This window comes from Glycine max, chromosome 16 (genome assembly GCF_000004515.6).
Source record: "Glycine max cultivar Williams 82 chromosome 16, Glycine_max_v4.0, whole genome shotgun sequence".
NCBI lineage: Eukaryota > Viridiplantae > Streptophyta > Magnoliopsida > Fabales > Fabaceae > Glycine > Glycine max.
In genome coordinates, this window is record NC_038252.2 from 14,946,466 (window position 1) to 14,952,465 (window position 6,000).

General features: G+C 38.3%; 1 non-coding gene and 2 pseudogenes across 1 annotated transcript; 2 read left to right on the forward strand and 1 right to left on the reverse strand.

Annotated features, from left to right (window-relative positions):
- Positions 1 to 253: 253 nt before the first annotated feature.
- On the forward strand, positions 254 to 1,100 carry LOC100806564 (phosphoacetylglucosamine mutase-like; annotated as a pseudogene).
- Positions 1,101 to 1,243: 143 nt separating this feature from the next.
- On the reverse strand, positions 1,244 to 3,711 carry LOC100807635 (haloacid dehalogenase-like hydrolase domain-containing protein Sgpp; annotated as a pseudogene).
- Positions 3,712 to 5,070: 1,359 nt separating this feature from the next.
- MIR9737 (microRNA MIR9737) lies at positions 5,071 to 5,183 on the forward strand. Its single transcript, NR_126774.1, has one exon. It is a non-coding gene; the product is annotated as a microRNA MIR9737 (primary transcript).
- Positions 5,184 to 6,000: the final 817 nt, after the last annotated feature.

Consider the following 6,000-nt stretch of genomic DNA (forward strand, 5'->3'; position numbering starts at 1 on the left):
TGATAAATGAATTTGTCGACAAAGAAGGGATCTCGGTGGATGGGGACTGGCAAGTTGAAGTGCTTTTGGGGAGAGACATGAGACCAAGTGGAGATGCTTTGCTTCAAGCAGCTAAACCGGCATGAGCAAGGTTTTAAATTACAGTCATAGTTTCTTCGCATTCCTTGACATTGCGTGGACAAATGTGGCTAATGTGGTCACAGTTGGGTTGCAGACAACCAGACACCGCAAAAATCGTGACGTTGTGGCTGAAATCACTGCTGCAGACCCTTTTTTATAAGCTTGAGGGTATAAGAGTCATCATAATTTTAGAAAATGGTTCACTACTGTGATTTCAGTAGCAATGTCAAGGTATTTGGAGTATTTGCGACCGCAATTGTGGTTGCATAAGCTGCATTTGTCTGCTATTCCCTCAATGTCAATAAACTCGATGAAACTAAAACCTCAATTTAAAACCTTGAGAATCATATATGATTGGGAAATTCTACCATCTTTTATTTTAATGAGTGGATTTTAATTACATATAATTGAATGAAAATGAAGGGTGTCACTTCAATTGTTGGAGCTGTTGCGACGGATATGGGAATCTTGACAACTCCACAATTGCATTGGATGGTTCGTGCTAGAAATAAGGGTATGAAAGCTTCAGAGCAGGATTACTTTGAACAGCTTTCAAGCTCATTCAGGTTAGTCCAATCCTGATATTCTTGTGGTAGATGAACATTGCTTCATGTTGTTCCTTTCTTTTATTGATTTTTAAACCATCAATGAGCACATCCTTTTAGGGTCATTGTGTGATTGGATCAGGTGCTTAGTGGATTTGATCCCAGCTGAAAAATGTAAGTTTGATGGGGTGAACGACAAAGTGGTCGTGGATGGATCTAATGGGGTTAGTTGAGTGAAACTTAAAGATTTAGGGAAATTGTTGAATGGTTTTATTATTGAGGTTCGAAACAGCAGTGAAGATGGAGGAGTACTGAATGATGGAGTTGGTGCTGATTATGTGCAAAAAGAGAAGGTTCTTCCAAACAACTTTGGTTCTAAAGACACTGGGATAAGGTTAGTCTGCTGATAATCTTGTGTTAGAAGTGAAGTTCATGCAGGCATGCTGCTTGACATTTCTATACTAATATGAAATTATGAAGTGTATATCTGCATCGCAGTAATATTCCAATAAATAATTTGAGATTTTCTTTCTAACAATTTAATCAGTCTGCAATTCTAACAATTCGAGATTTTTTTTCTAACAATGCTGAGATTTTCTAGCAATTTTCTTTCCAACAAATGTGTGGTCCTTTGATGCCTTCAGAGCTTCGAGACCTTTCAGGTAAGGGTCTGGATGAGGCTTGACATGTTCACATTCACCACCAATAATGACAACATCGAAGAAATATGAGAGAACGAGTATTGAGATCATGAGTTCTGCATTTGCTCTTGGAGCTTTGGTAACTGCAGCTCTCTTCAGCCCATGATTTTCAATCCATTTCCTCACTTTATCAAGACCATTCAAAGGCTTCAGTTGCTCTACGGCCAATCTGGGCAATCCATCAGGGAAATGGCTGAAGCTTCAAATGGACTACATGGGGGAAGGGTCGAGAAAGAGAAAGTGCACGAAAGTAAGCATTGTTTACCTTCGGAACATGGCTTCCTTATCATTCACAAGCTTTAAAACTCATTCCAGATCACCAAGAAAGAGAACCAAGGCTAGATCATCATTGTGTTTGCCATCAACAGTCTCAATAAAGAATTCCTCTGATATAGGAACACCTCCATTAAAACCAATCTGACAATCACAGAAACTTTAGTTTTTTAATAGCTACTGATTATGTTCCTAGTTATGGTGATTTATAAATACTGTAAAAGGAATATTGCAACAAAAAAATATATTTATTTTTCCATATGTTGCGTTAAAGTTTTCTACTAAGAAAAGACACACTACCTCTAGAAGCATCTCACAGAAGGCATAATAGTGGAGTGGATCAGAATCACAAAGAGTTCCATCTATATCAAAGAGCACAGCTTCAAGTGGAGCAAGACTGGTGAGAGAACTCTGGCCGCTGACACAACAAGAAAGTAATGAGTGACAAGTACAAGGTGTACTGTGAATGATAAAGTAGGATATGCCTATATGCTAAAATTTCTTCACGAAGCATGTCAAGAACCCAGTAGCCAACTATACCAAAAGCATAAGCCATAGCGTAAGACACATAAATGGTTTATATGTCTAAGTGAAGTGTCCCCACAAGAGTCCTTTTTATTTAAAACATAGATAATAAACAGAAGTACCTTCCCTTATCCTGAAATTTAACTTCTATTTAGAAGAATGAATATATCAAGGATCGAGTTCTGGACTAAGATGTAATTGTAGAGGATTTCATACCTTGCCATAAGCTAACTGTTTCAAAATCATAAACTGTTGGGTGAACGTGAAGGACATAACAGTTTTTATGTCTAACAATGCAAATCATATCTCATCTATAAGTATGCCAGCCCCTCTACGGTTGATCAGTTAAACAAGAAGCCAGTAATGTGAGAATTATAATAAAGAATTTGGCATGTCACACACATGCATTATTCCCTAGTTTGGGCATTGAGAGTTAATTCACATAGCTGTAACAGTAAAGGCATGTAAACCAATACCTAGTAACTGATTATTGCCTCTTGGATATTTCTCAGAGAACAAAACTTAGATACAATATCATATGCATCAAAGATGACTACTAGTATTCTGACAAACCACCATTACTGTTATGACTGCTGCCGTGGCTGGCTCTGACCAGATCACCCCATTGCAAAACCTCCCAGGCCAATACATAGCAACCAATTTGGACTTTTGTCAATGTAATGACCTATGACCTCTTCACCTGAGATGGGTATCCAACATCCACACACCCACCTTCTCCTTTGAATAGCTCAAGAGGTCAATTCATTGCAGACCAAGGGGTCACAAAATGGATTCAGATAGGGGTGCAACCCGACAAACTTGCTCTGGGATTACCCTTCTAATGTTTCCAATAGACTTTGTCAGATCCAAACATCGATGGACTTTTTGCACCTACCATGTAGGGAATTGGGGCAATGAAGTACCTTAACACAACTTAATATTATAGGAGAAGCTTGGCTAATAGTAATTGGCCTTTTTCGCTTACAGTATATGTATATGACTCCAAGATTCGTGCTTTTTTTCTTGATTTTTTTTAGGTTTTTCCAGAGGTTCAAAATTATGAACAATCGCAAATAAGGGCTCTTGTTTTAATATCCAAGACAAGAAAATGCAACTCAAACAGGATATATAATTTTGGGTGCAAAATCCTTCTTGGTCTCAGCTAGAAAAAAGTGAATCGCAGATCCATCATTCACCAAATATTTATATTCGTAAGAAAGGATTGATCTATGTATCATGTGAAATGCTATCACCACAGAACAAACATGAAGAATATGGAAAGTATAACTATGAATCACAATTACTCATGACAGAATGATGAGTGATTCAACAAAGAAATACCAAGCGAGGTTTCTCAAACACATGCGGTTGGCATACAAGAACATAGAAAATGGGGAACTTTTAGCAATCATCATCGCACACAAACGTGTAAAGGAAACACACAACACCATGTCCTTGAAAATTTAAAAAATTCCTCTCGATATAGCAATGAAAAAATAATGAATAATTAGTTACCTTGAGATGTCATTCTCAAAAGAAAATGTCATGATTAAAAATGTGTGTATCGTCATCTAATTATTATAAGTTATTTTTTGAATTATTTTAAATAATTATTTTAAAAAATAATAAATTTATTAAACATAAATTATTATTTAAATTATTTTATTTAATTAATAAAATTAATAAATTGTGTATAATTTATACTAGAATGCATAATTTATTTTCTCTAATAAAAAACAATTAATAAGAATTAAAACTAAATCAACGAATAAAAATTATTAACTTATAATAGTTTCCGGCTGCGGTTTATTCCCTTTTTTGTTAAAACTATATCTATTCCTAAACTCCAGTGGATCCGAAGCCACCTTCAGCTCTGAGTGTAGAATCCAAATCCTGAACCTCAACAACCTCCGGCATCACGATCTGCTGGATTATCATCTGTGCAACCCTGTCACCAACTTTTACTTCAAAATCAGTGTCTTAATGGTTGAACAGTATCACCCCTACGGGACCCCTGCAATCCGCGTCGATCACGCCCGCTCCCACATCGATCGAGTGCTTCCATGCTAATCCAGATCGCGGTGCTGAAAAACAAAACAAAACGGGGAGATTTAAAGTTAGCCCTCGGCTGGGAAAGAAAGAAGGGAGGGGAAGAGATTGCAAATTCGAATTCCCCCAAGTCATTCTAACAAACTAACATTTGCACAAAACACACCAAAAGGAGTGAAGATCTAAACAAGCAATCTATGTGTGCTCCGCCATGAACGAAGAACAACAGTGTTTGCTTCTCAGCTCAGCTTCTCACTTTTGGCCCCCCAAAGGAGTGAAGCTATCGTACGGCACTGGGGGCTTCAGAGCCGATGCATCACTTCTCCAATCGACGGTGTACAGAGTGGGAATCCTTGCAGCCCTTAGATCGCTCAAGACTCGCTCCGTCATTGGTCTCATGATCACCGCCTCACACAACAAAGTCTCCGATAATGGAGTCAAAATCGCTTACGCAAGTGGCGGCATGCTCTCTCAGCATTGGGAACCCTTCGTCGACGCCCTCGCCAACGCCCCTTCTCCCCAACACCTCCTCCTGGTTAGTTAGCTTAACACTAATAATTTCTTCCCACACTATCTTTTTTGTTGAAACCGTGTTTGGCGAATGTGGTTATGTACAGTTGATAAATGAATTCGTGGAGAAAGAAGGAATCTCGGTGGATGGGGACTGGCAAGTCGAAGTGCTTTTGGGGAGAGACACGAGACCAAGTGGAGAGATGCTTTGCTTCAAGCAGCTAAACAGGCATGAGCAAGGTTTTAAATTACAATCACAGTTTCTTTGCGCTCCTTGACATTGTGTGGACAAATGCGGTCAAGTTGGTCACAGTTGGGTTGAAGACAACCAAACACCCCAAAAATCGTGACGTTGTGGCTGAAATCACTGTTGCAGACCCTTTTTTATAACCTTGAGGGTATAAGAGTCATCATAATTTTAGAAAATGGCCTGCTACTATGATTTCAGCAGCAATGTCAAGGTATTTGGAGTATTTGCGACCGCAATTGTGGTTGCATAAGCTGCATTTGTCTGCTATTCCCTCAATGTCAATAAACTCGATGAAACTAAAACCTCAATTTAAAACCTTGAGAATCATATATGATTGGGAAATTCTACCATCTTTTATTTTAATGAGTGGATTTTAATTACATATAATTGAATGAAAATGAAGGGTGTCACTTCAATTGTTGGAGCTGTTGCGACGGATATGGGAATCTTGACAACTCCACAATTGCATTGGATGGTTCGTGCTAGAAATAAGGGTATGAAAGCTTCAGAGCAGGATTACTTTGAACAGCTTTCAAGCTCATTCAGGTTAGTCCAATCCTGATATTCTTGTGGTAGATGAACATTGCTTCATGTTGTTCCTTTCTTTTATTGATTTTTAAACCATCAATGAGCACATCCTTTTAGGGTCATTGTGTGATTGGATCAGGTGCTTAGTGGATTTGATCCCAGCTGAAAAATGTAAGTTTGATGGGGTGAACGACAAAGTGGTCGTGGATGGATCTAATGGGGTTAGTTGAGTGAAACTTAAAGATTTAGGGAAATTGTTGAATGGTTTTATTATTGAGGTTCGAAACAGCAGTGAAGATGGAGGAGTACTGAATGATGGAGTTGGTGCTGATTATGTGCAAAAAGAGAAGGTTCTTCCAAACAACTTTGGTTCTAAAGACACTGGGATAAGGTTAGTCTGCTGATAATCTTGTGTTAGAAGTGAAGTTCATGCAGGCAAGGCATGCTGCTTGACATTTCTATACTAATATGAAATTATGAAGTGTATATCTGCATCCCA